The sequence below is a fragment of the Lathamus discolor genome, chromosome 18, assembly GCF_037157495.1.
Source record: "Lathamus discolor isolate bLatDis1 chromosome 18, bLatDis1.hap1, whole genome shotgun sequence".
Taxonomy (NCBI): Eukaryota; Metazoa; Chordata; class Aves; order Psittaciformes; family Psittacidae; genus Lathamus; species Lathamus discolor.
Window position 1 is genome coordinate 6,083,493 of NC_088901.1, and position 5,291 is coordinate 6,088,783.

The following is a 5,291-nucleotide window of genomic DNA, read 5'->3' on the forward strand; positions in this document are numbered from 1 at the left end:
GTGCAGTGACGTTGCCTGGCCTAAGATTAAGATCAACAATAAATTCCTGACCATGGAAAAGAATGAGAACATGGGAAAGCCCACAGCCCTCCTTACCCAAGAGCTGTATCTTTACTACATCTCTCAGCAGCTGTATCTTATAACAGGGTTTTGTAAAAACAGCGGGAAGCTGTAGGCTGGGAGGGAAGCGATGCCAAGTGGCATTGGGTAAGGACAGAGGGCTAGAGGAAAGGGCAAATTAAATGTGAGGAGAGAAGATCGCCAGTCTGTGTTATCAGAGAACACAAACACACTCCACACCCAGCTGCTGGGCTTGGAGCCTGCTCCCTCTCCTGCTCCACTCAGTGGGAGAGAATGGGAGGAACTCTGGGTTGGAGTCACTTGGCATCACTGTCTGGGTTTCAGCGCTGTCTTGCTCTGGAGCAGCCGGGTCTCTGCACAGGCTGGACCATGGCAAGCCTTTATTTGGCAATAAACAAGCGGGGTGTCTGTGGCATCGCAACTGGACCCTTTTTCCCCAGATCATTTCCCAGAGATTCCGGCTTAGGAGGAGTGAGATTCCACCTCCCCAGGGACTTAACAGAAGCCACAGCTTTGATTCCCAGACATAAAATCCCATCAGTGTGGGACAAGTTCCTCAAATCAATTCTTCTCCTGACAGGCAGAAGCTCTGCTTGAGTCTCCCTGCTCCAGCCACCCCACCTTGTAAAGATCCTCCTTCTCCTGGGCAGGACAAACTTGGGGCTTACAACGGGTCTCCAAAGCAGGACTCGGGTGTTTGTCTGAAACACAGGGCGATGGACAGATAAAGAGAAGAATCGTTCTGAAGCGCTTGTCCTCACTAGAGATGGCAAACCCCAGATGTGCCTGAACGGCCGGGCTGCCTCCTCAACAGGAAAAACGGAAGCACAGAAATTAGCAGAGCAGCTCTGCCAGGGCATGGGGACCCCTGACCACATACACCACGTGCAACTCAGACACATGGCACACAGGACCTTCTGTGGCCGGAGGATGTAGGTTTATGAGCACCAGGTGTCTAAATCCATACAAGATCAGAGCATAGCATCTCCCGACACCTATAGATGGTTCAGTATCATCCAAAGGGCCACCCAGCAGCAATGTGGCCAGAGCAGCGCTGGAGTCTCCAGCTCTTTGTCCAACTTGCTGGTCCCTATTTTACAATATTACTTCTAAAGGCAAGATTGAAAGACTCATGTTTGCAATGTAAAGCCCATTAAAGCATCCCTGACTGTCAGTGCCTTTGCCAAACAGGTTCTGTGAGTTCTGGTGCGTGTGTAAAACTATCACAAATTCTGGCTGTTGGTACAACAGACATTTCACCTGCAATGGTTTTCTGTTTGATTGGAAGAGGAGCCCTTGCAAGGAGGGGGCCAGGGTAAGGCATTGCCTTCCTCCAGCACAGCAGCGTTACAGAGCACCTCGGTGTGGTGTCCTTGGGTTTATACCCTTCTGGGTGGCCTTTGACATCAAGTAAACCCTGGTGCTGAGCCCTCACCCTGACACCAGCGGTGCTGAGAGGTGGCCTCAGGGTCAGGCCCTGCTGCACACTCCTTGTGTTGAGCTGCTCCTGCCTGGGCACGGGCTGAGGCAGCGCTGGGCATGGCTGCAGTCAGTCCTGTCCCTCGGTGCCCATTGCTGCCAGGCACAAGTAACATCAGTTTCTCAGTTACTCAGATTTGCTTTTCTTGCCCTGTTTCTTGTCTGAGATTCTCCATCCTCACCGGAGGGCACTGAAGGGCTGCAGAGCAGAGAGCAGCGACGCTGCCATCGCTTCTAGAGCCTGAACTTGCCCAGCTGCAGATTTTGTTCCAGCCCCAGACAGCGGGAGCACACGCTGGTGCCATCAGTCTCTCCAGGGCCCTTGGGGCAGCACGAGTGGGGTAATGGCCTCTTCTGGAGCCACATCCAGACCATATCCCAGACTTGCAACACAACTCCCCAGAGCTGTTGTGCTGACGAAGCAAGGACAAGATCCTCAGCCAGCATTCCGGTTAAAGGAACAGGGCGAGGGCAGTTCATCTGGGCTGAAGATCTGGCCCACGGTTGTTAAGGATGGTAAAGAGGAAGGGGAAGGGGTAGAAATACCTCCTGCAGGTGCTGAGAAATGCTCTCTTTCCCTTCCAGCAGTCTTTTATGCCCGTTTGGTTAGCAGCCCATGCAGTACCCTGTCAGTGCATGGAAAGGGGGCACCACGAGTGCAGACACAGACACAGCCATGCAGAGCCTCCCTCTGTTGCTAAAACAACCCCACAGCTCCTTTCCACTCCAGCCTGAACAGAAGGAGGAAAACTCCATTGGATCAAGCTCCCAGTGGTGAGGTTAGAGGGGACTTGAGCCCTCTGCCCCCAGGAAAGCACAATATGAACAGAACTCCTCTGTACAACACCACAAGGAGCAGAGCTGGAGGGAAGGAAGCTACCTCCCAGTCAAATCCGTGGCTGATACAAAGCAGCAGCTTTATTGTTTTATCTCTGGTTTATTCAGCAGTTGGTGGAGCCTGGGCTGCTTCAGAGCCAGAGCCTCAGGAGTCACAGTGAAACATTCCAGCAAGGCAACCCACGTGGAAGCAAAACCGAAGTCTGCACATGCCAAGTGTCGGCCCCAAATTCCAGTTCTGTGGCCAAGGACGCTTCCCAGCTGAAGGCACCAGGACATTCACACACCTGAAGGCTTAGTCCTCATCGCTCCACTCAGGTGAGCAGCAGCGCGGGGGGACCTGCGCTGACTCACCCACCCTGTGAAACAGATGCAGACAGAGGTTCATTTTCCTCTGTCTTTATCCCTTCCAATACCAATCAGCGCCAGGGCATCTCCCAAAACAACGTGTGGGTGTCCTAACAAAACACAGGATGCTGTTTTTCCCCTTATAGCGATGGAGAACCACACCACACACCGAGATCCTCAGCTGCTTGCCTGATGATGCAAGGAATGAATAAGCATGAATAAAGACACAGAAACTGGGTGTTGTTTGCAGAAGTGCAGAGCAGATCCCTCCACCCAGCGCTGGGGAGAGCAGGGCTCTTGCACAACAGCTCACAAGCTGTTTCTCTTTTTTATGCACCTCTATCATTGCAGGTGCTGCTTTATGAGCCCCTGGGAAGTGTTCCTGCCCCGACAGCCATGTGGGAAGCAGCACCCAGCATGGAGCAGCAGAACCTGGATCCCAGAGCAAGGTTCCCCAAAGAGGGCTCTGCACAGCACACACTAACTCACGGTGAGCAGCCCTGGTCCCGCTCACTGAGCCCAGCAGCTCATCGGCAGTGCTTAGTGCTGTACATTGGAACATGCTGTCTAGCTAAAAGGGACTTGAAATCTGGATCTGTAGGTGGTGAATACTTAATACAACCATTGGGCACTGCAAGAAACTCCTCTTCGTGTTTTCACCGGATAAACCAAAGAGGAAACCGGTGCTGGGGACTGGCTGTGCCCGCTGGAGCTGTCACCCCATGGGGAGTCTTCTCTCACCAGGGTAGGGACAGGGGACACGGGCAGCGTGGGCACATCCTGCTCAGAGGGGGGGCACATGGTTTCCCCTCCGGCATCAGGCCTGTGCCAATGCATGTGTAGCCTCCACAACACACGAGTCCACGGCCACCGCCCCACAGAGCAGTCACCTGGAGCATCTCTGGCCCGAGTCAGCACAAACCAGCTGCTGACTTGTCCAGAGCAGCCCTGGCTCCAGAGGAAGCTGCTCCCGTTTGTCAGCACGGGCCCTTTGCAGAGCACAGGCAGGTTCATACTTTCACACGACCTTTGCTGGCTCGGAGGTGAATCACCTCCATCGCTCCTATCTTCAAAAGGAACTGGTGGGCTCCGGGCAAGGACTCAAGAATGCTCTCACATAGCTGCAGCTCTGCCTTACGCAACCACCTTTGCTGGAAGGGACGAGCGATACTGAGCCCGTCAGCAGAGCCCCCACCCTCGGCGGGGCTGGAGGGGGCGTTTCCCTGCACACAGCATGACCCTGCTTTAAACTGACACCGTTGGGGTTACCCAGAACCTGCACAGGAGCAGCGCAGGTTCCCTGCCGCCATCCCATGAGCAGGGGGAAGCAGTGCAGACCCAGCTCCAGCCAGGGCACCCAGCGTGAAACAGACCCCGTAAACCCAGCAAAATCCATCCTTGTTCTGCTGGGAACCTTAAGTTACAACATGAGGTTTTTGCTGTGTAAATTAGGATTAATGCTACTAAGAGCAGTGTAAGTGGGAAGAGAATCAGCGCCGTGTTCACACGGGCAGGAAATTAGCCCCAAGATCAGACTTTCAGAGCAACTAATCACAGGTCAAGGGCTCACCAGCAGCCCACATCACTGCACACACAGAGCACCCCACGGCATGGCCTCCCCAGGAGCAGCTCTCCAGGGAGGGCACCACCACTGCACAGAAACCTGGACCAAGCCATCGGGGCACTCGCGCTCTGTTTGTGCTGGTTCCTTGTGTTCCAGCCTCTCCAGTGATGTGGAGGACTCGGTGCTCCCCCTGAGCCCCCAGCCCCGTGTCCTCCCTCTCCGCAGGCAGCAGCAAACCTCTCTCTCCTCACCTGAGAGCTGGTCCCTGCGCTCGAGCAGGATGGGTTCACCCTCTGCAGGCGCTGCTGCCGGGCACCAAGTGCTGCTGTGGAGCGGAGCTCCTGCACGGCCTGATGAGGGGAGCTGTGGGTTTCACAGTCGTCAACACCAAGCGCTGGGTGTTCCTGGTGTGCCCGTCTTTAACTGGAGCTGACACTCAGCTATAGCAGGGCTGTCGACCTGGCTTTGCAGAACTAACAGTCAGGGCAACCCTGCTGAAGAAGGAGTTTATGATATGAAGGAGTGCAGAGTGCTGGGAGAGATCAACAAAGGTTGATAAGCCTTTAAGCTTAACCTAAGCTTCATCGGAGAAGCTCTCCTCATTGCAATAGTGCTTGAGTAATCCCAAATTCACCAGCACTTCACTGAAGCAAATTCACTGAAGCACTTCATCGTTTCAAAACCCCCTTCCCGGCAGGCGCAGAGCTGCTCTCACTGCCCTCATGGCACTCAGGCACACCTGGCACAGACGAAGGGCAGGGGGAAGAAAGGCCCCGGTTTGCACTGGTCACAGCATTAACTGGGTAACGGGGCTGCCCTCGGTACCTTTGTTCCTAAGGGGAAGCAGCTGCGGCGCTGGCAGCAGGGGCAAGGGGCTGGTGGCTGAGCAGGGGCAGGTGTGAGGAGCTTCCACAGCCCCTCCAGCCCCAGCGCGGGGTGGAGACCATGCAACCTTCCGTCTATGAGCCTTTATTACTACGGA